The following is a 27,355-nucleotide window of genomic DNA, read 5'->3' as shown; positions in this document are numbered from 1 at the left end:
ATATATTTTGAATATACCATCGTCTTTAATCCTGTCTTGACACTCAATGGATGAAATTAATTCTAAAATTGATAAATGGTCAAAAGCCCAGAGAAGTTAAGAGATCGTGCATGTTTTCACTCGTAGTTAATGCTGGAGACTTGATTTAAACTCATTTCTGCCTGGTTCCATAGCCTATACCCTTTCTACTATCTTAGACAGATTCACATTAGGGCAGGAATGAATTATAAGCTCAAATGCACTATGTTACTCATAATGCAAAGTATTTTTCATCAGTACCATTTCAAGGAGCCTGCCGGTGTATTCTGGACACCAGATATTCAGGTAAAGGCAGGGCTTAGAGTTCCTTTCCTGCACTATGTTCCTCTATTTTACCTATTCAGTTTCATCTTGGAGTTCTTTTTTTTTTTTTTTAATAAAAATCATGTTTTCTTCATTGACTTTTATCATTTTTCAGGCACCATTCCCATTCCTCTTCTCCTTCTCATCAGCTCATAGTATTACAGATGTCCTATTATATGCATATAAAAAATAATTTTTTCTGTACTGTACATTTCAGTCCTGCTGCTAATGTATGATAATTATGTTTTTCTTGAATGTTAGAATGGCACTTTCTTTTTGGTGACTGTATACTAACATATAATCTTGTTCCAGAGTGTGTGTGTGTGTTTTTTCTCCCAGTTGAGCTGGTTGCTTATATTTTTTAAGACACTGAAAGCATAGTAGATCAAGTAATATTTCAGGAATATAAAATTCTTCTAGGTTTTCAAAATTATAAATAAAAGAGGTTATACTTTAAACAAACATTTACATATGGAATTAGTGTTGCCTAGAAACTAATTTATTCCATTGCTGAGTAGGCATTTATAGGAACATTTAATGAGAAAGGAATGCATTGTATTTAAAGTAGCTGGTTGTCATTGATCTCTGATCTTGTTTTCAAGAGAGTTCATCCCAGTAAGGAATTATTTATAGTATCTGAAATTATGTGGTCTTATCTTAATTTATCCAAGATTTAAAGCAATTCTACCAGTTTGACTCTTACTGGCGATGTCTTTTGCTGATTAAATCCTAATGCTTAGATTATTCTTTTCAACTCTTCTCTGATTCATAAAGCTGCTTACCATAGCACTGGGGATCTTTATTAAAGAAGTAACTTTTGATTAAATCAAATGGAGGAAAAGGGATTTCTAACCTACTTACATTGCTTGAAGAGGCATAATTAAGAGATTTCAGTGACTTCTTAAAAAATCAATGATCATGAAGAGTAAGCAAGCTTGGAGAAGACACAGTTACAATATAAGAGGCATTTTAAAGATGGAAAGGAAAACAATTGCTTACAAACTTTGGCATGATTTGTGATTTGTTTTTCTAGGAATAAGGATGAGTTAACTAATGAGTTCCTTATTTTTCCATGTTCTGCTTATAACCAACAATTCAAATGACTTAAAAAGCCAGAGACTTTAGAGATAAGCAGAGATCTTAAGATCATTTAGACCAAGCACCACTGAATTTCATAGATATTGGCCTGGAGACAGGGAAAATGAAGATGGGATCCATACCTCACTGGCACAGTGGTCAAACTGATTTGGGTAGACATAAAAAGGTTTTGTGTAAATTGCAAACACCTGTGTTTTTCCTTCCTCTTTGGAGAGTTTTTGAGTGACCCCTATTTCTCTAGTTAATATGTGTTATTTTGATTTTCCTGCTCTATCTACATTAGAATTGAAGAGAGCCCAAGGTTAGAGCTTTAGTGGCAGACAGCACACAGGTCTCAGTTGAAATTCTTGGAACTTTACATTTACACCATGCTTACCCATGCCTACTTAAGGTGGCTTTTGGGTTACATAACATTTGTACAAATTTTTTGTGATTTTCATTACATATCAAGTATAGGCTAAAACATACTGGAAACTCCAAATACTTGCATTTTTCTTTTTTTGTTAATCCTACACGGTTTGGTGCCTACCTGCTCAAGCCACATCTGCTGCTCTCCTCTGGTGCTCTTCATCTGTAAAGTTCGAGTGTTGGTGGTTGTGATGGTGATGTGGGAAGTCATGTACTCTGCAGTTATTTTAGACTCCTTGGGAATTGCTTCATGGGAAAGGATGAAAGGAGAAAAGCATGCAATTGCCAAAAAGGAAATGACTCTTCTAGTAACCATTCTTTTGGTTCCTAATCACTTGGCAATTCATGAAGCCTATATAGGGCCTTAGATTCTGATTCCCATTAGCTGTAATTAAATCCCCTTGTAAGTTGAATGCTATTTTCATTTTCTAAAGGTATGGAAGTAGAGTAGTTTGTCCCTGTGGGGAAGATTATTTTATCATGGACATTGTTTAGAATTGTATTCACATGGTGATCATAAAAAGCAAACCAGTTGTAGCTGATTTTATCAGTTTATTTTTATTTTTTTAAAGACAATGCATTCTCACCATTGTTATGTTACTGGTGACAAGTTGTATAAACACAGAGCAGAGATATATCAGATCTTTTAAACTAGTGTTTTTAATTAATGTTGGAAATTTGAGCACATTATATTGATAACATATTTCAATGTATAATAACTATACATGTAGGTGTATTTTAAGGATTGCTCAAATGAACTTTCAGACTCACAAGACCACTATAGACCACATTTGACACCAATCTAATAAAAAGAATACAGGAGAGAAATCATATTCTGCCAGTAGAACAGAGTTGGACATTTCTCTTCTAAAGGAGTTCTTGCAGCATTTCATGGAGCCAACAGGAGTTGTCTTCTTCCCAGGTGGCAGCTCAGACAGAAGGAGATGGGATTCACATTGGGTAAGTGCCAGATCCTCCTTACTTAGAAATCTCATGTTCTACAAGAGTCACAATATTTTGTATTATCTCCATAAGCATTGCTTCCAGGGGCAATTAAAGTGCCATGTCTGGATGTAAGAATTTCCATAGACAGGAAAGCCCAAATCATATGTCCTTGTGGAGTGTCCACATCAGGAACAATCATTTCTTAGTAGATCCTCCTAGTCCAGATGATATCTACCAATCAGGGATCATTTCTACTATAATCCATATTTCCTAGTAACAGAGTTGACATTCTTTCTTTATGTGATCTCTAGGGAAACAAAGCTAGAGACTTCACCAAAGGTCAAATTCTCATGAAGCAGGGGAAGGTTTTTTTTTTTCCCCAAACCATTGCCTACACTGAGTCATAGAGTGTCAAATTTGGGCATTCATAAGTCAGTAACCATGCCTTATTAAAACAATAATATATTTTCTTAATTGGATTACTACCTTTTGTTAGACCCAGCTTAGAGATGATAGGTAAAAAGATGTATTTTATTTATTCATGTATTATATTTATTTTCTTATCCCCCAACCTTATTTTTGGCTATACATGATTGTTTTAATTCTCAGTGCTTTCCAAGTAATATTTTATATGTACCAAAATAATATTTTTCTTTTAGCCAGTAAAACATGTGTTCTCAGAATATATCAGAATGACTCATTGAGTATTTGCTTTTCCCTCTCCTGTTAACTGTCATAAGAGCTGAACCATTATGATCAAAATACTAAGTTAGTCTTTAATACAGTGCCCTAAAATCAATGTGCTAAATGTCCTGTGCTATAGGCATATGGGCCTGGCCTGGGAGGGTTTATGTTTGCACAGGCATTTTCTAAAATGACAGTGCTTCTTATAATTATTGGTGAGGCAAACATTTTATTTCAGGCTGTTAAGGAAGCAAAGGGATTCTGAAATATTTTCATTGATTTTCCTTCCTACTAGAAGAAGTATAAATTCTTGCATTCCTTTCTTCTACAAGAGAGTATAACCTTGGGATTCATCGACTTGAGAACAGCATGAGCTCACAGTGCTGTGACCACCCCCCAGGTCAGCACTTAACAAACACCTGTCATTGAAGTTCTGCCCAGTTTGACACCATGATTCTAAAGATTTAAGAAATTTAGACATGAGGCATACTAGGAAGATTAAAATATTATGGTAGGAAAAGACATAAAAAAGGAGATTATTTAGTCTGAGGCAGAGAAAACGTAAAAAGGTAACCAGCCTAACACATACAAATTCCAATTTCACCTTTATAATTTGGTAAAACTCATAATGAAGTGTACTGTGCTATCTAGAGAGCAATTATCTTATGTGCTCTTTGTTGTATGAAAACCAGACCTAGGGTGCATTTCTTGGAAGTGAGTTAGTAGCTATAAAATTCGTCCATTATGCTCACTGAATATAGTCCTCTTTTAGTGTAAACTGTGCGTATGCTACACTTGTATCTTGACAAATGACTTTTAATGGAAAGAGATACATTTAAATTAGAATGGAAATATTTTTTTTCCTCACTGATTTATCCTTACAACTAATGATTAGAGGATGATGTAAAAAGGCATATAGTTTACTGTGAAGACACAATAAACTGGTGTAAAATGAATGGCATCAAGAAGCATCTTAGGAGGGTGTGTTCTTCAAATTGACCTCTTCCATCTCTGGGAATTAGTAAGTAAAGGCTTAGTGAGAGAATCTTTCTAGTCTGTTCAGGATCATTTCCCTTCCATGGTAAAATTTAATAGGCAAAAATTTAAATTTAATGTAAAGATATATACTTATTAGATACTATCCAAAAAACTGATATGCATTATGAAATAGGCATATCCTTGGGATCTGTAATGGATGTATCTCCACCAGGAATTTGATATAAATTTCTGCATTGCTCATATAGAAAATGCTCTATTTGTACAGATGTGACAGTTTGCTAAAATCCTTTCATTTACCTGATTTTATCTGATTAATTCCTTTTTCTATCGCCATTTGATTTTTGAACATTTTCCTGTATTTGTTTAATTTTTCTGTATAATCTGTCATTAACTCCTTGGGCATGTTCCAGCATTACGTCTATTGTGCTTTTGTTTCCTTCTGATCTAGCTGTCAGTGCAACTCTGAACTTCATGAATCCCTATAGGAATTACTCTAGTGGATCACACTCAGACTTTTGGCATTTTGCGTATTGTTACTAGATTATAATTACATCATCATCCTATTTTTCTTTACCTAAATTCTTATCCTTCCCATTATTTCTTCCATAGATTGGTTACATGACTTTTCCATGTAAAATGAAATTATTTTATTGTCTACCAGGTAAAGGTCAAACTCCTCACCATGGCATACAAGGCCCTGGTGATCTATTGTCATTATTTCAGATGCTGCCTCTATATACAAAAGAACTTATGTTCCAGCTCTATGGGAAGACTTTGTAGTACCTAAAGATGTGTTACTCTCTTTCATACATGCACGCTTTTGCTGTCTCTCCTCTTCTCTGGAAATGCATCACATCTCTATTTTGCATCTGGGCAGATTCTCATGTTTGCGTTAAGATTCCATGCAAGAGTGGCTTTCTCTGAGAAGTGTTCCGTGATACTCCCTAATCTCCAGCTCAGATAGACATGAGAAAAAATACTCCTGAACTATGCAAAGTACTGTTTGCCAGAACTGATCTCTCTTCTTTATTGAAACTCTCTCCTCGTGGCTCCTCCTGATTTTCTTTTGGTTTTTCTGTCCCGTCTTGACCTCTTTTGATGTCCATGTCTGAGTGTGTCTCTCACTTTATTGCCTTTGGAGGATCCTATTTACTTTCATAAAACTTGACTCAATTTTAATTATATATTACTTCTGTGTATTTGCTGTTATCATCCCCCGCACCCCAACTAGACTATAAGCAACATGGTGTCACATTGATTATTCTTTTTACCTCATGTCTAGCCAATGACAGATATGTATTATGCACTCAGTTATTAGTTGTTGAGAGAAAAAATAATGCACAAAGTATTTTAACTTAAAATACCTCTTCTACCAGATTATGAGCTTCTTTAGGAATATGTGGTGTTTTATTTTTCTTTATACATCTAGTTTCTACTGTCATGCAGATATCTAGTACATATTAGACTCCCTGTTAAATGAAAATTGTGGGATAAGAACATGTGTGGGAAGAGGGAAGGAGAGAGTACTCTGGGAAATGGTGGAGGAAGATCACGCAAAGAATTCACAACTACTTAAAGGCAGTTTCATGTAATTTTTATTTCTAAGATGAGAGAGAGGAACAGGGATTCAGGCTTACTGATTAAGGTAGATACACATTTTTACTCATTGTAAGGATGGATAATCTCTGTTTTAACATAAAATGTTTAACATATTTTGGACATAGAATGGCAGAATTAATTATACCCAAAATTACATGGCAATGTGTACCTCATACCTACAGTTAACAAATACAGGGAAATGTAGGTTGTAAATTGGAGAAAACTAGGGCTGGTACAGAGTGCTGGTATGCTTAAGTCCTGTTTGGTGAGGCAATTTCACTTCTGGGGATGTGGCCAAAAATGCCTTGTGAATTTTCTTTTGTAGGTTAGCTTTTTAAAAAAAATTATGAAGATATATTAATATCATCACAGAATCCAATAAAGTTTATATGTAAATAGCAAATTTAAGATTAGAATAGGTTATCAGTAAACAAAGAAGTATAAAACAAGTACAAAGTTTATATGTAAACAGAAAATTTAAGATCAGAACAGATTACAGTAAACAAAGAAGTATAAAAGTAGAATCAAATCAAGTATAAAGTTTATATGTAAATAGCAAATTTAAGATCAGAACAGGTTGTCAGTAAACAAAGAAGTATAAAAGTAGAATCAAATCATTTAGAATCAGAGGATTTTTTTTCCATTGCTTACATGTTCTGGGTTTTCATACTGTGGACGAATTGAAGTCAATCAGATTATCAGTTCTCCCTATTCACTTTGAATCTTAAGACTCTTCTAGGGAGCTAGGTAGAAATTTTTAGTGAGAATCAGCAAAGATAGATCTGTTCCTCCTGATAGGGGAAGGGATGCTCTTAAATGGGTGACCTACCTGTATACCAGGGGAATGTAGTATGTTCTCAGGCTGATTTTACTCTTCCATTAGTGCTTATATACTCTGTGGGGGAGTCCTCATGGTAAAGTGCTTTCCTGGGCCAGACAAGCAGTATGGTAAGTGAAACAGGAAGGCCCAGGGTGGATCATCAGCAAACTAGGTAGGACATGTGCTGTTGAAAAGTGACAGCTGCTGCTTAGCCACAGCTAGGTTTTATTTGTTTTCTTATTGCTTTTGTTTCCTTGTATTTAGGCTTACTTTCAAGAAAAGCTATACATCTGTACTTTTCTGGGAAACTCTCTAATTTTTTTGATGTCCTGAACTGCATCATGTTGAAAAGATTGTGGGGTCAAATAAACTCGTGGGAAGCATGTATCTGTCCAGAGGCCTGAGCAGGATGGGACAGGGAGGGTATGGGGCTGAGGGATCTTCAGGCTGGAGGATTAAGACTGCTTTTCTTCTACTGGACATGTCAGTCTTGGCCCTATGCACTCCAGGGCTATGATGTTACCTTAGCTTCAGAGAACTTGCTGTGCCCTTGGTCATTATCCTTGGAACCTGGTGTCTTAATGACAGCAAATCAGAATGGCAGACTCCCTCTGTAGCGCATCGATCATTGCTCTGACCTGAAAGGAATTATCTGTGAATCATGTTGGGACCTCAGCAGTGTGTTCTGGCAGGGAGGTTGTGGATGTTGGGAAACTAAAATATTATCTGGCCCTTTACAGGAAAAGTTTGCCAGCCTCTGGTCTTGTCAGTCAAACTGAGGAAACATGGATGGATTGGTGGCTGAGGTGGTGACATAGTGATGGCATGGCAACAGCAGGCTGTGGCTTGGTGACTGGTGACTATGGCTTGGTGAGAGGTGACTAGCTTGTTGACTGGTGACTATGGTTTGGTTATAGGTGACTGACAGTCAGTGACTGGTAAGTGTGACATGGTGACTGGTGACTGTGGCTTGGTTATAAGTGATGTGGCTTGGTGATTAGCGACTACGAACTGGTGACAATGGCTTGGTGACTGGTTAGTGTGATCTGGTGACTAGTAACTAAGACTTGGTTAAGAAGGACTATGAACTGGTGTCTGTGGCTTGGTAAGTGGTGAATGTGATCTGGTGACTGGTAACTGTGGCTTGGATACCCAAAGGCTCACCTCAGAAACATTGGGAATATTGGGCTTCAGCAGCGAGATTAATTCCTCACTCATCCCTACTGTTAAAAATACGGCCCTACTTGATGGGCTTCAGGGGAAAACTGGCCCCAGCCAGATGTGCCTCCAGTTGTATAATTATGGGAATACAGGGATTAGCTTTTAGTCATTTACATAGAGAAATGTTTTTAAAGGAAATGAAATTTAATGTTATATAAAACTGTTTCTGTGTGGGAAAAGCTCAACAGTTGTCTGTTTTTTCCTTTCTTGCTAAATTGTAGTTAATGCACTGCTCTACACCCATTGACTGCATCTCTTATTTTCTTTGTATCTTTTAATTCCTCTTTATGACCTTTTCCTTTTTAAGGGAAGACATACCCTTTCCTCAGGATTGTGTTTCCATAGATGTTAAATTCCCATAAAGGCTCACTAAAAGTTTTAGGATCGGGTTTCTAATGACATTAGTGAAGCAGACTGTAGCAAGAAACGTGAATTCTCCTTAGATTTAGTAAATTTTCATTATATTAATCATAAAACCCATATGTTCTCTTCCGTACAGGTGCAGAGTGAGGGAGTAGAACAGATTGCTATAATATATGTGGAAAGGGGAAAAAGTGCCACTCTGTGGGAATAATGGTGTTACAGATGCCAAGCACTTTACATATGAAGGTCAGAGAAGTTCTTTTTTATAAGGATATTGGATATAATGCCTGGAGAATTTGGAAGGTGGTGAGTTGTTACTCTGAGCCCATGTTATGGTCTTTGGAAGACAGTTCATCTGGTCTTTGAATCCCCTTACTCTTCAGTATGAAATCACATTTTCAGTTTAAAAAAATGTTGCTGACAGCAGTCTGCTTTCAGCTACAAGGAGCCTAGGCCCCTCTGACATTGAAATCTGTGCTTTTTCCAGAGTACGTATTTCCACTTGGATGGGGTAAAACAACTGCTTTACCTTAAACACTTACTTGATATCTTTAATTTGTATCTAACACATCAAATCCACTTTTAACCCCACTTTTGAGTTGTTCTGAACTTTGTTATACACACAACTTCCATACAGATATGTTTTCTGAGCTTAGGTAAATGACATCACCTTTCCACAACTCAAATTCTTATCTGTAAAATGAAGGCGTGAAGTCTGAAACACTTTCCAGTCTGGTAGTCCATGATGGGAAGACTCAGACTGCACCATGACAAATGATTAGCAGAGAAATTGAGCTGTGTTCCTACAGTTTTGCATTACATGCAGTCTTAGACCATCCACACCCTTTTATACAATGTGGGACTTACTGCCTACATCAATGAGATGGCTGAGCTAACATACCTATAGGAGCTATGCTATCTTGTTCTTATTTATTCTCTTAATTATTTGACTAAGCTAATTAGACCCGTTGAACACCAAACAATTCCTATTAAAGTTCTAGCACTTCTCCTCAGGTATCTAACATACTCCACTAATAGGAATAATTCAATGCCTGAGGAGAAAGGAGGTGTCTGCCAGTAGTTTCATCTACAGATATAATTCAACAGAGAGGAGGGAAGGCTGATAGCCCCATTACACATGTTCTGCCCCATCCAATTTCAGTGAGTGGGATCTAGCTATTGTTCAGTGAAAACTTAAAAACAAAAAAATAAAAATTGCTGTTTAAAAATTGGCTGAAGAGAATAAGTACATACCTATCAATAATTACCTTAAATGTAAATGGATAAATGCACCAATAAAAAGACATAGGGCAGCAGAATGGATAAAGAAACAGACCTACATATGTGTTGTCTACAACAGATTCATTTCAGACCTGAAGACATACATGGACTGAAAGTGAAGGGATAGAAAAGATATTTTATGCAAAAGGGACTTTAAAACAAAGTAACAAGAGACAGAGAAGGATATTACATAATGATAAAAGAATCAGTCCAATAAGAGGGTATGACGATTTTAAATATCTATGTACCCAAGATAGGAGCACCTAAATATATAAAACAAATACCAACAGACCTAAAAGGGAATATAGACAGCAATACCATCATGTTAGGGGACTTCAACACCCCATTTACATCAATGGAAATATCATCCAGACAGAATATAAATTAGGAAACAGAGGTATTAAACTACACATTAGACTGATGAACTTAACAGATATATACAGAATATTCCATCCAAAACCAGCAGGATTGTACATTTTTCTCAAGTGTGCTTGGAACAGTATCAGCACACAAAAAGAGCCTCAATAAATTTAAAAAGGTTGAAATTGTATCAAGTATCATTCAAGATCACAATGATATGAAACTAGAAATAAATTACTGGAAGAAAACAACAACAAAAAAACATACCCACAAACACTTGGAGGCTAAACAACATGCTTCGAAATCATCAGTGGATCAATGAACATATCAAAGAAGAAATCAAGAAATATATGGAGACAAATAAAAACAAAAATACAGCAGTTCAAAATATGTGGGATGCCACAAAAATGGTTCTAAGAGGGAAGTACATAGCAATATAGGCCTACCTCCAGAAAGAAGAACAATCCCAATAAACAGTCTAAACTTAGAACTAAAGAAACTAAAAAAGAACAACAAATGAAACTCAAGGTTATTAGATGGAGGGCCATAATAAAGTCAGAGCAGTAATAAATAACATAGAGAAAAATAAAATAATCGACTATTTGTTGTATTTTCTTATCTCTAAAAACAAGGATTCTTTCTTCTAAGGTCTCTGTTCCCAGAGAATGCAAAGCAGACTAGTAATATGCAAATCAAATCAATGATACTGTGTCAACTCTTCCATTAAAATATGTATATTAAACATTAAAGGGTTAACTTTTAATTAGAAGCATGTTAAATTGATTTAAAGCAATATGAGCAATAATTAACATTCAGTTAATTACATAACTGAATAATAGACTACATTTTCTTCTAGGTATAGCCAATTTATCTGGGGTAACAGAAAGAAGCTATTATTTCAATTCAATGTGTGGCTTTTATGAGATGAACCCCTGAAATTCTAGTGCCTCCACTCATGGGACCTTCTTAATGAACAATACTGAAAATGAATGACTGAGCTTTTTTGCCACAGATTTCTCCAAAGTCTGAACTCATCTATTATCTTATCTATTATAGATAGGAAGAAGTTGCTAATATTCTCTCTAAATCTCTTATTCATGAGGTCTGAAATTTGGAATGCAAGTAACAAGTAATTCTTGATTCCATCTTTCCTTTGTTATGTTCCAGTTTGAAAAGAACTGAGGCATATTACCCCTGATCTTGAAGCTAAATAATACCAACAGGATTTGGTCTTAAAAGCACCAAGGTGAAATTTACTATTATCTTCTCAGCTTTTTTCCCTGAGAGCTACTAGTTTAATAAATGCAAGGCCAGATATTTGCCTAAAAATGAGGCCAAGGATTAAAGGCTCTAACATGTCTATATCTTGTGTAATGTCGGATGATTCTCATCCTGGTTGTTTATAATTTAAAAAGTTTTCCTATTTCCTACTTACTTACTTTTCAAAGCAAGTAAATAATGATCAGATAGGAATGTAAATAGCTGTGCTGTGTGTATGTGTGTGCCTGAGTAGGGCGTGGCTTGAGGTGGAATACTGGTCAGTGTTGGAGAACCAGCTGTGTCAGAAATATCTCTATGCCATCTTTCTAATAGCCCCTCTGGATAGGTTTTATAATCCCAGATTTACAGATGAAACCTTGAGGCCACGAGTTCCATACGCGGTAGATTGTGAATTAGAATCTGGTTTTGTGTTGTCTGTATCCAAAGCTCTGCTTCTTAAGGTTTTTGCTTACTGTTCTGCTTATGCATGTTTGCTTCTTGAACAAAAACAAAACACCCATGACTTTCATATAGAATATTTGGCTACACTAAAGCTGCCAGGCTTGCACAAAGATTGTGTCTGATGTCATCTTGCATTTTTCTTATTTGTATAAAAATATGTTGTTTTCTTAACTGCCTTCTGTTCTCTTTGTATGTACCTACTCCCAGTAAAAGTACATGCTGTTTGGAATGATCAACCCATTTACATGAATTGCTCCAAAAAATGCAATACCATACTACCTGTTCTTAAGATTCATTTTGTGTAGTTATTTGATAAAAGTTAGATATGCTTTTGTGTGTTTATGTGTGTGTTTGCAAGGTTTGTAGATTGAAGAGTAGTTGCCATAGTTTCCAGCTTATGTTTTATTATATTGGTAAAACAAAAGAACTAAAGTAGATAACATTTCAAAAGTAAAATTGTTGAAATGTGTATCACAGTATACTAGAAAATTATCAGAACTTGGTTTAAAATAAAGTGAAAATGTAGTATTCTTACACAATGAAGCACTTCATGGAAACTTAGGCACAGAATCAGGGTGTATGAAAACAAACTCTAATATCATAAAAAGAACCAAGAGAAGAAGCTAACAAAGATTTCAATATATGAAGATCAGCTACAACAATGAAACTCTGCTATTTGCACTATTTGCAACAGCCATTAAACTCTGGTATTAGCCTAATGATATAAAAGTCCAGGAGCTGGAGTCTTGCAAACAGCAGGAGCCAGCACAGTCCCCGGAATTAAATGTGTATTAACTTGTTGAGTAGTTCCAGATTTTTTAACTTTTTGAAAGAGTGAGAATAATGGAGTTTGAAAACAATTTCTTCATTGTATGTTCCTGCCAAATTCAGAGCCTTAAACAGAGGCTCCGGAAACATCTTTGTTTCCTTTATCTGCTTTGTATTTGTCACCTCTCTGGATCCGCAGTTGGTTTGAACCCGTGCATCATAGCCCGCCTCAAGGGTTGGATTGAGGCTCCAGTGGAACTCTCTTGTCAGCTGTGAAATCTCCATTTCCCCGAGGTCTAGGCCCCACCCCCTCCAAGTCAGAGCAGCCTGGAGGCGCAGTCAGGGTGGCCGTCACTCATCCTCACCCTCTGGGTTCTCTCACATTCGTCCTGCGTGTCGATGGGGCTTCGTATTCTGGTCCCCAGCAATGCTGCCCTGTACTTCTGTACTGACAATGCAGAGATTTTCTAGACTTCTCTAGAGGTTCTACTTGTCTTCCTTAACTCCTTTTGTGACTTTCTCATTTTATAAGTTCCATGCAAGCTCTCAAGTAATGTAAGAAAGTTCTTCCAATTTTTAGAGGAGTAGCAAATTCTAATATCATAAACTCATCTAGAGAATAGAGGTACTGTAGGCCAAGTTGTAGCTCAGTCTGAAGATTGGTTAATGATTTAAGTTTCAGGACCTAGGCCCACCATGCCAGTAGTAAAACAGAGCAATTACATAAAAGGGTACCTGAAACTTGACAGGTTTATGTTGACCAAGGACACCCTTGCCATCTCTTTCTCCTGGTAGAGTACTCAGAGCTGAGAAGGACACATGTCTGGTGATCAACAGCCCATAACTCCTGGGTACTTCCCTTTTATGTTATTCTAACCCACTTCTTTTGCACCTGAACCTTGATTACAGTGTTACGCAGATATAACCCTAGTGTTAATTTCCGTGGCTTGCAAGTAGTATCTAGGTTTTCAGTACACTTCTTCATGGCTTACTCATAGGTATCCTACATCCTAGGGGGTAGGGATTTTTCAAAACCTAGACTTTCTCCCCAACCTCTGCCTCTTGGATATTTCTTCTGGTTCCTTGTAATCTCAGTAATCATTTTGATTTGTGTTTCTTGCAATTTATTTAGCATTTGGATATATGACTGACGGCCATTTGGGATAACCTGCCTGTCATGCTACAAGAAGCAGAAGTGCTTCTTCATACTGAATTCTAAATATGGAACCCATCACTAATTTTGGAGAGTGAGGTATTGAAACTCCACCGAGGTACCACTGAAGCAAACTGATCTTTGGGGACTTCATTCTGAATCTTTCCCACAGTTCACTCTCTTTTCTGATCTCTCACAACACAAAGGATTACAGAAGGTATCACTGTGTTCTGTAACTCTTGATATTCTTTTGATTTGTTTTAGTGTTTAATGCCAGCAAGGGCAAAAACCACATCTTAAATCTTTTAATGCACTTTAATATTTGCAGAGTGCTGGAGGCTCAACAATTAAATGTTAATTGATTAATTCAATCATTGATTGCAACACTTTATTTGACACAAAATAACCAGTAGGTTGTCAGGTTAGCACTTAAAATATTATAATTGGTTATTTGGCTTCATGATTTATTTTTCAGAGGCCCACTTTCCCCATTAATTAATTAAAAAATAAAAAAATAAAATTAATCCCAGGGGTTGGATAGATATAACCTGAAAGTTTCCATCAAATATTTTGAAATTATCAAATGAGGCTGTTTTCATTGGTCACTGCATTTTTAGGGACCTGCTCAGAAGCATCTGAGGAAGATGGTGTTTCCTTTCATAAAACTGGTGGAGTAACAGCCTGGGGAAGATAAGAGACCTTATATGAACTTATGTGAGACAAACTTGGAGTTTTTGAAATACAGACTAATTGCAGTGATTGATTTTTTTCCCATCTGAGCAGCACACAAGGTGATCCAGCATTAGGCGAGGACATAAACCCTGTCCGGGAAGCCAGTGGCAGTCTGTCAGTCAAAGATACATCGCACCTCAGACGGGAGTGAGAGTCTGCCATGCAGCAGTGGTGTCCGATTTTCTTTATGGATGTCAGACTGGATCTGTTACTGGAGCAGAACTTCCAACAAAACCACTGTCCCACAGTGTTTCACAGCAGAAGGCAGACTGTTTCTAAGTGCAAGGATCTAGGAAACAGTTGGTCATTAGGTGTTGAAAATAGTATCCTTAAAAATCAGTTCTGCCAGAGTGGACATCTGTAGTGAGTGAAGAGTAAAATGTCTGTGTTCTTGGACTAGGAGGGCAAGCTACCCCAGTGACTGACAGTATTGCTTATATGCAAAGACATCCCCACACTTTGGCTGATGGCTCTCCAGAGGGCATTTTTCATCGTTTACTGCACACCCACAATGTATTAGAAACATTGACATGTACTAGGGATACCAAGACACGTAAGAGAGTGTTTAGTGGACAAGTAGTTGTTATTGAATTAAAATACTTGCAATACAATGTCTTAAGTGATAACATAGTACATGCAGTGTACCAGGGATAGGAAAAGAAGAATCTATTAATTTAGTGTAGGTAGCAGTTCAGATCTGGAATTCCATGGATGAGAATCTAGTCAGGAAAAGGATCCTAATAGCTGACCATAACTCAAGGCTCCCGCTACCTCTACATTCTAATATTTTTTGTATCTATTTCCTCATTACCTATTTTTGTAAATACTTACTTTGTGGTGTATTTCCTTGGAGATTTTAGAGACACCATCCAATAGAAATCGAATGTAGGGCACAAATGTGACTTTAAATCTTCTAGTAGCCATGTTAACAAAAGCAAAAAGAAACAGGTGGACTTAATTTTAAGACTATATTTTATCTAACCCAACATATCCAAAATATTACAATTTTCATATGTCATAAATAAAAACAAAGAGATGTTTCATGTTTTGTGGTGAGTCTTTGAAATGTGTGTGTTTTCACTTACAGCACATTTCAATTTGGTCAAGTCACATTTTGAGTACCCAACAATCACATGTGGCTACCATGTCATACAGCACAGCTTTGGAGGAATTCCATGTAGGCAGAGAAAGGCTGCATTGTTTACCCCTTTGTCCTAACTACTCAGAACAGTGCTTAGGGTTTAATAAATATTCGATGAATGAACTAATTAAAAAAAAAGACTCTTGACAACAATTGTAGCTAAACAGAGAGTTGGGTATCTAAGAATGATTGCTCTAAGCAATAGACTCAGGCCCATATTTTTTAAGTCGAAGCAGCTCTCTTCATTAGCAGTACAACTAAGTTTTGAAAAGTGTTTTAGAGAAATGCAACAACCCACTGTATCTCATTAGTGAAGAGATTTCAAAGGGAAGCCTTGGATATGAAATAGTACAGCATGTCTCTACAAAGGACTGGTGTGTACTAATGAGCAGGAAATGTGGTATCTGGTAGTGTTGTAATTGCATTCAGAGAGTGTCCCTCATGCTCAAATTACAATTATTCCTTAGACATCCTGTGACTGATGATCAACTATGTGATTTATTTGGACCCTTTGATTTTTCTATTCTCTTCTGTTGCTATTTTATCATTTATCTGTGTAATTACTTATTATGAACTTAGGAGATGAAATGGATTATAGACCAGGGAAGTGAAAACTAGGTCAGTAGAATTTAATTACTGAGTAACCTTTATTGAAAAGTATTTAATACAAATAAACTAAACCTATAATAATTACCAAGCATCATTGGAAGAAAACAGTTCAGAAGAGAATTGTTTGAGCATAGAAAAATACCACTAACTGATATTCCAAAATTATATTCCACATAACTTTAGGAAAAAGCAGTGAAAGTAATGCAAATAAAATCACCTATGTTATCTACATTACCATCATAGCACATCTGTGTTATATCTGAGCAAGCCAGTTTAATTTGTGGCACTAATCTGACAATACTTTTAAAGTTTGTTGACAGCATGTAATTACTAAAAAATTGAATTTATCTCTGAAAGCAAATACTATGAAATACTATGGGTTACTAATTCTCTGCAGTACTAAGAATGTGAGGTTTTGAAAAACTACCATTTAAGGTCCTACTGTTTTTTTTCACAAATAGATCCCTGTTTTCTTATCTAGCTTTCATGGTGGAGGATGCTAGGGGCTGAGATATTGTGAGAAAAAAGAAGGAGGTGTGTTACAAATCACAACATTTCCCTGGAAGAACCTGATTTTCAGATGAAAGTCTGTTGATGGTTTTAAGCAGAGAAAGAATATTAAGAATATCAAGAGTATAAGAGATGAAGAAAGGATTAGAAAGAAACTGCAGAAACGTCCAATAAACAGTTAATAAAATGGCAATGAAGAGATACATATCAATAACTACCTTAAATATATATGGACTGGATCCACTAATCAAAAGACACAGGGTGGCAGTTGGATAAAGAAATGGTCCCATTCATACGCTGGGAGAGTCATTTCAGGCCTAAAAACATACACAGACTGAAAGTGAAGGGATGGAAAATATATTTCATGCAAATAGTAGGGAGAAGAAAGCAGGAGTAGCAGTACTTATATGAGACAAAAACGACTTTGAAACAAATTAACAAGAGACAAAGAAAGACTTTATGTAATGATAAAGGGATCAGTCCAAAAAAAGGATATAACCATTATAAATATCTGTGCACCCAACACAGGAGCACTTAAATATATAAAACAAATACAGAGCTAAGGGAGAAATAGACTGCAACTCAATCATTTGGGGCCTTTAAGAAACCACTTATGGATAGATCAACCAGACAGAAAATAAATATGGAAACAGAGGCACTGAACAACACACTATATAAGATGGACTAATAGATATCTACAGAACATTCCACCCAAAACCAGTAGGATACACATTTTTCTCAAGTGCACATGTAACATTCTCCAGAATAGATAACATATTAAGATACAAAAAGAGCCTCAGTGAATTAAAAAAGACCGAATTTGTATCAAGCATCTTTTGAGATCACAGTGGTATGAAACTAGAAATAAATTACATGAAGAAAACAAAACCCACAAACACATGGAGGCTAAATAACATGCATCTAAATGTTCAATCAGTGGATCAATGAACATATCAAAGAAGAAATCAAACAATATGTGAAGACAAATAAAAACAAAGACACAACTCCAAAATTTGTGGGATGCCTCAAAAGTGATTCTAAGACAGAAGTACATAACAATACAAGCCTATGTAAAGAAAGAACAATCCCGAATAAAGTCTACACTCACAACTGAAGACACTAGAAAAAGAAGAACAAGTGAAACCCAAGTTAGTAGAAGGAGGAACATGATAAAGATCAAAGCAGAAATAAAATAGGGAATAATAAAACAGTGGAAAAAAAAGAATGAAACCAAGGGCTGGTTCTTTGACAAACCTGTAGCCAAACTTTTCAGGAAAAAAGGAGGATGCAAATAAAATCAGAAACAAGAAGGTATAGTTACAACAAGCACCACAGAAATACGAAGAATTTTTAGGGAATTCTATGACAAATTGCATGCCAATAAATTGGACAATTTAGAAGAAATGGACGAATTCCTAGAAATGTACAACCTTTGAAGACTAACCCAGCAATAGGCAGAACATCTGAGCAGACCAGTTACCAGCAATGAAACTGAATTGGTAATAAAAAATTCCCAACAAACAAATTCCAGAACCAGATAGCTTCACAGATTAATTCTACCAAACATTTAAAGAAGAGCTAATACCCATCCTTCTTAAGGTATTCCAAAAGCAGAAGAGGAGGGAGTACTTCCAAACTCATTCTATGAGGCCAGCAACACTATAATGTCAAAACCAGACAAAGACACCACAGGAAAAGAAAATTATAGACCAATATCCCTGATGAACATAGATGCAAAAATCCTCAACAAACATTAGCAAACTGAATTTGAAAATACATCAAAAGGATCATCCATCATAACCAAGTGGGATTTATTCCAGGGATGCAAGGATGGTACCCATCAATCAATATCATATACCACATTAACCAAAAGAAGGATGAAAACCATATGATCATCTTAATAGATGTGGAAAAAGCATTTGACAAAATTCAACATCCACTCATGATAAACACTCTCAACAAAATGCTATAGAGGAATGTACTTCAACATAATAAAGGCTATATACAACAAACCCATAGCTAAAATCATACTCAGTGCAAAAAGCTGAAAGCCTTCCCTCTAAGATCAGGAACAAGACAAAGATGCCCACCCTCACCACTTTTATTTAACACCATAAATAAATGGATGTCCTAGCCATGGCAATCAAACAATAAAAAGAGATAAAAGGCATCCACACTGGTAAGGAAGAAGTTAAACTGTCACTATTTGCAGGTGACATGATACTATATATAGAAAACTCTAATGACTCCACCAAAAAGCTACTAGAACTAATTATTGGATTCAGCAAAGTTTCAGGATACAAAATTAATACACAGAAATCTGTTGCATTCCTATATACTAACAACAAACTCACAGAGAAATAAGGAAAACAATCCCATTTACAGTTGTATCAAAAAGAATAAAATACCTAGGAATAAACGTAACCAAGGAAGTGAAAGATCTGTATTCTGAAAACTATGACACTGATGAGAAATTAAAGAAGATAAAAATAAATGGAATCCTATCCCATGCTTATGGATAGAAGAATTAATATTGTCAGAATGACCCTCCTGCCCAAAGCAATTTACAGATTCAATTCAATCCCTATCAAAATACCAATGACAGTTTTCAATGAAATAGAGCAAATAATCCTAAAATCCATATGGAACCACAAAAGACACAAAATAACCAAAGCCATCCTAAGAAAGAAAAACAAAGTTGGGGGTATTATGCTTCCTGAGTTCAAGCTATACTGCAAAGCTACAGTAATCAAAACAGTATGGTACTGGCACAAGAACAGACTGATAGATCAGTGGAACAGAATAGAAAGTCCAGATGTAAACCCATACATATATGGTCAATTAATATATGATAAAGAAGCCATGAATGTATACAATGGGGAAAAGACAGCCTTTTCAATAACTGGTATTGGGAAAACTGGACAGCTACATGTAAGAGAATGAAACTGGATTATTGTCTAATCCCATACACAAAAGTAAACTCAAGTGGATTAAAGAGCTAAATGTAAGACGTGAAATCATAAAACTTAGAAGAAAACATAGGTAAAAATCTCTTTAACACAATGAGCAGTTTTTTTCTGGACACATTTCTCTGGGAAAGGGAAACAAAATGAAAAATAGACAGTGGGACTACATCAAATTAATAAGCTTATCTTTTTTGTATACCTTTTTGATGATACCATCAACAGAACAAAAATGCAGCCTATAGTATGGGAGCATATAATCAGAAATGATTTATCGAATAAGGGGTTAACATAAAAATTATATAAAGAACTCAAATGCCTCAAAACCGAAAAGAAAAAAACCAGCAACAAAAAAATAACCTGATTAAAAAATGCGCAGAGAAAAGATGGCCAACAGGTCCATGAAAAGATGTTCCACATTGCTAATCATCCGGGAAATGCAAATCAAAACCACAATGCGATATCACCTCACACATGTTAGGATGGCCACTATCCAAGACAAGAAATAACAAGTGTTGGTAAGGATGTGGAGGGAAAGGGAACCCTCCTACACTGTTGTGGGAATGTAAATTGGTGCAGCCACTGTGGAAAGCAGTCGGAGGTTCAATTCATACAGCCACTGTGGAATGCAGTATGGAGGTTCCTCAAAAATCTAAAAATAGAAATACTATACAGCCCAGTAATTCCACTTCCAAGAATTTACCCAAAGAAAACAAAATCCCTGATTCAAAAAGATATACGGAGCCCTATGTTTATTGCTACATTATTCACAGTAGCCAAGATATGGAAGCAACCTAAGTGTCCACCAACAGATGAATGGATAAAGAAGAGGGGATATATATATATACACACTGGAATATTATTTAGTCATAAGAAGGAAATCCTGACATTTGGGACAACATGGATGGACCTAGAGGGTATTACGCTCAGTGAATAAGCCAGGTAGAGAAATACCATAATGACTTCACTTATATATGGAATCTGAAAACAAAACACAGTGAACAAAATAGCAGTAAACTCATAGACACTGAGAAGTGACTGGTGGTTACTATGGGGGAGGGATTGGGGTGGACGGGTGAAGATGGTGAGTGGATTAAAGAGGCACAAACATTCTCAATATAAGTTGTTCATGGGGATGGTAACAGCATGGAGAATATTGCCAATGATTCTGTATCATCTTTATATGTTGACAGAATAACTGCAGTATTTGGGGTGAAGATTTAAGGATATTTAATAATGTGAACCACTGTGTTGTATATTTGAAACGAATATAACATTGTACATCAACTATACTTCAATAAAAATTGAAGGAAAGAAAGAGAAAGCGAGGGAGAGGAAGGAAGGAATAAATGAATGTATGTCAGTTTCATGTGTGATAAATGGTGGTGTCCAAGTACAAGAATTTCATTGGAAAAGTCGGGGAGGAATCTTTGGATGATAATTTTTTCTTCTACTTCTTATGTTAGAATATCAGTTACTATTAAAACAAACAAAACAAACTAAAACTGAAGAAACACTACCATATTCTAAAAATTATACTCTGTGGTATTGTTGACCTTAAAAGCAATACAGCCAGTTATTTTGGCAGCAAGGAGACCAGAGGGGAGGAATGTCACTTTACAGAGAGAAGGAGGAAGTTGGGAGGAGTGCTTTGAATGAAAGTCCATTGGAGGAAAGTGAGATTTCAGGGTGGTGATGCCTTCTCGTTGGCTGAGACATGGCACTTTCTTATTGGCTTAGCTTGTTGCTGGGCAAGGAGAAATTCTTCTTTCCTCCTGTTTTGGTAAAGCAGGCTGCTGCTTGTTGAGAATGCAAGGCATATGTCCTCTTGTTGGGGTCTGTAATTGACAATGAATGGTAGGATATGAGAGCTCCTCTTTGTGTGCTCCTGACTCCATTGTAAATGAGGTTTCTTTTATTCATCCTTGCTCTTGAGGATCTAATACTCCAGTGGTACTCAAAGTTTAGTACATATAGTAACAGGCGCTAGAGGGCCTGTTAAAACAGATTGCTTGCTTGACTCCATTCCAGAGTCTCAGATTTAAGAGCTCTAAAATGGGGTCTAAGAATTTTCATTTCTGGTGAGTTCTCAGATAATGCCAGTGCTCTTGACCTGAGAACCACTGCTGTTGTCAGACCAACTGAATCAGAAACTCTGGGGATAGCCCCTAGTAACCTGTAGTTCATGAAGTCATTCATATAACTGATGCACGATAACATCTGAGAATCACTGATTGAATAACATTGAACAAACCCTGCATCTGGACTACTTGGCAGTTGAGCAAAGCTTAAAGGAAGAGATTCCAATTTCATTGTCCTGCCATTTAATGAGGAGCCATTATGTGAGGGAGGATTTATATACTACTTGGAGCCAGAAATAGACAACAACCTTTACTCTAGGAGCTAACAGTCCAGTAATGGAGGAAGACATCAAATACATGCCAAGATGCCCTCAAGTCTAGGAACCAAGCACAGAGAGGGCATCTTTATTGTGGTTTGAGGAAGGGGTGGGGAAGCAGAATGGGTGCAGTTTTTGAGCATTATCTTTTCTCTGAAGATTGAAGTCTTCAAATATATTTATCTAGGTGATGAGGGGTGAGAGGGAAAGACATTTCAGGCAGAGGGACTACCTGGCAAGGAAACATGTCTGGAATGTTAACTACTTGGGTGTGAAGTATTTAGAGGGTGTTAGCTGGTTAAATGTGAAATATTTCAGAACTACTACTTGGTTTGGTTTTCCAAGAATAAAAGGTGCTTGTTGAGGAGTGGCTGGAGCAGAGCTGCTGGGCTGCTGGGGCAGGTTTTACTTTTGGCTAAAATGCTGAAATACTTCCATCTGACTAGTAAATCGCCACTCAGAGCCTGTGTATGATCCTGACATTGACAAACTGACTGACTTGCCTCATTCCCTTAAATGTCTCCCAAATCTAAAGACTAACCTGGAAAATGCTCAGCACTGAAGGAGGCCTCCCAGTGTGTTCCAGGGCCACTGCCATTTGTTTCTGGTGGTAGCTGCCTGGGTCTTGCTGGTTTTTAGTATCAGCCATGAGTTGAAGTAACTGGAGTGAAAATGTAGGGATGTCCAGATAGTGAAGGCCTTGTATGCCACATTAAGACATTTGAATGTTATACTGAAGATATTTGCATAGGATAAATGATCCTACCAGTTTTTCAGGTAATTGCCTATCATGACAGAGGGCAAACTATATTCAGGAAGAAGGCAGAATGTTCTAATTTTAACCCCCCCCCCCATTGAGATCCTCATGTCTCCTAGCAGGATAACCCCCCTGCCATCTGGAAATCTCTAAAACTATGACATTCCTCATTATCTACATATAGTCAAACCTGTTATTTAAAAAAAAATAAGACATCCTTGAGGGCACAGACCTGACTACTCACATGTGGGTTTTCTAGCCCCCATTCCTGAGCCTTATATGTAGTTAAGATCCAATACATATTTGGTGAATTGTGTTAATACATAGCAAGGATATAAGGAATTCTGCATCATCAAAGAACAAATTATAATGAGCAGTATTTAATGCCAAATGATTACTGGGGGGAGGGAATTTGACTTTTTGAAAAATAGAAACACTTGCAAACTATACATTTAATAATATTTTCAACATTAATATTAGAACTTTTGGATCTTAGAAATTCTGATTCTGTCAAATTTTATATTTTTTCAAGAGAAAGGAATGATAGATATTTACTATCTTTAGAGTGGTGATCACATCTCATTAATTGTGTTCACCTCAGTCCTATATGTAATGTCAGGAGCACAGTTCATATTAACAGATGGACAGATAAGTAAGTAGCATAAGCAATGGGCACAGGAATCAATGAGTTGCTCTCCAAATATGCATCGAAATATTTTGTTTAAGGTACAATGTAAGAAGGGTTTGAGTCCACAATTTAAATAAATATGCATGTTTGATGATAGGAAAAGATACTGACACAGGTATAATGTAAGAAAGGTTTGAGTCCACAATTTAAATAAATATGCATGTTTGATGAGAGGGAAACATACTGATACACACAAAAGGAATGTTTCTATTTACAGAAATAATTTCTTTGAATGTCAGAGAACTAGATTTATTGTGTAATTTCAATAAATTTCTGCCTGAGGGTAATCTCTAAATAATCTATCCTAATGGAAATTTATGAGATTTGGCAGTATTTTATAAATATCCTTGTGCCTACTTGCTACTTTTCTCTGATTTTCTTCAGTCCTTTTTTGAACGAATTGTCTTCTCGTGTCCAAGTCGCTGCAAATTTGGCCACAGTGAATGAGCTGGAGAGTAGTAGTTCATACAATTACTCCATTCCCCAGGGTTGGCTGAGTCAGAGCAATGTGTGCTCAAGTATTTCATCACAGGCCAAACTGGTAAAGTCGTTGTGAAGACAGTTACACTGTGTTTCCTCAAGAGGGCCATGAAGAGTTCCAGAGGCTTGCGGACGCTACTGTCAAAATCAAAACAAAGAAGCAAGCTCTCCCTTCCAAATGAACCAAAGCTGCAAGGATATAATTTAAGGATCTATAAAAAAGAATAGTTTGCAACAGGTAGCCCTAACGATTGGAAGGCAAATCTTTAGATGATTAATCAAGAATGCTATTAAAAGATGCATTGAGTTCTGTTGCCCACTTAACCCCCCTTCCTGGTGGAAGGTAGTTGTATATCTAATTCAGCTTTCTTCTCCTGGAAGAGCAATAGTTGGTGCATTGATGCCGACAGTGGCTTGCAGATGGGACTTTCTGTCGGGTCTCAGCTTTGAGGCCTTGGGAATTCATTTTACTTATTCCTTGGGGCTGCAGTTTGTGGAGATGCTGAGCCAAATGTAGGAGACTTAATTTTTCAATAAGGTAATTGCTTATGCCCAGAAATAGAATTCCCTTTAGAGTGCCTTTCACAGAGTACACACTCAGTTTGCAAAGTCTGTTAAGCAGAGCAAGACATCTGATTCAACTGATTGGCATGTTTTCTTCCAGTTGCCAGTAAGTTAGAGCATTAGGAAGAAAAGCAATAGAATGAGAAATTAATTTTAAGAGATAGTATGACCAGTTAATGATAGCACAATACATTTTTTTTCTTTTTTTAGGGCTATAACCTGGCAAACAAATCAGAGAATAGGTACTAGTCAAATGTTCTTTACCCTGATTAGTGCTGAAGTTTACACAGGTACATTTGTTAGTGCTTAGTTTGTTTTTTAACTGCTCAAATCTTTCATTACATGATATCACATTACAATTTCCAAAATGGTATTTTTTCATTCAGTCTTTGTATTTTAGACTTTTATGTTGCTTTTTTCCTGATGGTATCCGTAGCTTCCAGGTACATGGTATTTTGATATAATGTAGTTGATGATCTACTGATACATTAACTGAGTACATCAAATACCTCCCTGACTGTGGCAATAAAAAAGGTTACAAGAGAACATTTTGAAAGCTCATATGGGAAGGCACCTTCTATAGTGGAAAACATATATGTTGGAGGCAAACAGGCCTCAAATTGAATCCTATTTCTGGTACCAACTAGTCATGTGACCCTGGGCAAAGTATTCAACCACTATAAGCTTCAGTACATTCATTCTTAAAATGTAAATATTGCAAACTATTCTAGGGTTTTATGAGGATTAACAAAAAAGCATTGGGGGGGGGCAAAAAGTAGCATTATGTTCCTAGAACATGCTTGATACATAGTAAAACTTCAATAAGGGATAGCTGTAATATTGAGGTATATGACAAAAAGTCAACATGAACTCCCGAAGTGGATGAGGAATAAGATACATATGTCTGTTAGCTAGATTATGACATTGAAGAAGTCTGACCTCAGGCATAATATTGCAGTTTATTGTTTATTTCTTACAAGGTAATTAGTATGCTAGGCGCTTCCTCATACATCTATGTCTTCAGCCTCATAATACGTCTGTGAAATACGTATTTCTATCCCCGTTTTATAGATGGGAAAACTAAGGTTGTTTGAACCAAGGAAGACAACAGAAAGTAGAATTTAATGGCTGGTTGTCAATACCACTGAGAATAAAGCCAGGAAAGCAGCCTATGCAGAGGGATTCAGACATCGTTGTTGACACATTTTCTGGGAAACCTTTTGTTGTTCCTACACCGGATTAAGGCTCCTGCTCTTTGCTACCATGACACTCCAGGTGCTCTGCTCTTGGGTTCACCGCACATCACTAGAATCATTTGGAGTGATAAAATTATACTTCATGTTTTCTCATGCACTAGATCTGACCTTCTGGCCCTAGTATATATGAGAGGCTCTGGCACATAGATATTAAGGTGGACAGGTGGTGATGTAAATGTGGCAGGTTGGTCTTTTGTCCTCCGAACTTCTTTCCCAGAAGCAGGCCTTTTGATAGATAGATGCGAGAAAAATAAATGATTTTATTAGTGTAATGAAGAGGAGTTGAATCGTGTAAGAGTCAGCTAATATTAGCAAGAGAATGGCTAGTTTGTCCTATAAATGTTTTCCTCTAAGGAAGCTAAGAGATTTAATCAGCTGTGGTGTCCACAACTCATCTGAGAAAAAGTGAATTCCCTGGTTTAGGTAATGGTAATGATGCTATAGCAGGGATAAAAAATCTCAGTGGCTCAAAAATTAGAAACTTGTATTTTCTCATTTAAAGATGAAGTGGTGGTGGGGGAGGAGGCTCTCCTCCACGTGGCCATTGAATCCAGGTGGATAAGTGCTCTGCGAAATGAAGTCTGTCTGTGAGCCCAGGAGGAAAGGGAAAGGAGTTTTGAACAATAAGCTAGCTTTGTGACATTAACTTGAATAGAAAGGTACTCAGTCATCTAATGCAATTTTTTTTGTGGTTCTCTAAAGACTTTACTCCACAATTTTGCTTTTATTTTCTTCAAGTATTTTTATTCTGGTAGAGTATGTTTTGCATTAATATATATGCAAATGCAGTAACTTTATTTTCCAATGCATAAATCGATGTTAGTGATTAATTTATGAGGAATTCAATGAAAACATGCATATTGCTTATATTGTATACAAACACTAGAGGGTATAAGGTGAAGACGTGCTGCAGACAGTGGGTTCTGTAAGAGGGCAGAAGAAAGAATTTCCAGATGACTCATAGACAATTTATTGTGAGCTCATCAGCCTGATCTTTGCAGAGAACACAAAGGGGACGGATGGGATGGAGTGAGTTTATACATCTTCACTGTCCCTCACAAACCCCTGTAGAAAGTTACACTGTTTTTATAAAATATATATATATTTTTTGAAACAATCGCACATTTACAGAAAGGTTTCAAGTATATTGTAAATATCTTTTTCTTTTTCCTGAACCATTTGTGAGCAAGCTGGTGACCTGTTGCCCAAACTCTCCTGAATATTTTAGTGTGCATTTAGTGTATGGAATGATGTATTATTCAGCCATTGTGACTCTAACATCATCTAATCCTCAGTCCTCATTCATATGTCATCAGCTGTTCCCATAATGCTCTTTACGGTAGAATAATCCAGTTCAGGATCCTGTGTTTCATTTGATTGTTATGTCTCTTCATTCTCCTTAGGTCTAGAACAGTCTTTCCTTGACTTTAATGACCTTGATAATTTTGAATATGAGAGGCCAGTTGTTTTTTAGTAGAATGCCATTTAGTTTAT

At 36.5% G+C, this 27,355-nt stretch overlaps 1 long non-coding RNA gene across 1 annotated transcript in view; it reads left to right on the top strand.

The window, feature by feature from the left end:
- Positions 1-27,355, top strand: part of LOC118935412 (uncharacterized) — a 177,934-nt gene that overhangs the window by 102,441 nt on the left and 48,138 nt on the right. The gene's annotated exons all lie outside the window — the stretch shown is intronic.

The sequence above is a fragment of the Manis pentadactyla genome, chromosome 2 (genome assembly GCF_030020395.1).
Source record: "Manis pentadactyla isolate mManPen7 chromosome 2, mManPen7.hap1, whole genome shotgun sequence".
NCBI classification, from domain to species: domain Eukaryota; kingdom Metazoa; phylum Chordata; class Mammalia; order Pholidota; family Manidae; genus Manis; species Manis pentadactyla.
Note: the sequence above shows the minus strand (reverse complement) of the source record. Positions and strands in the feature narration are given on the sequence as shown.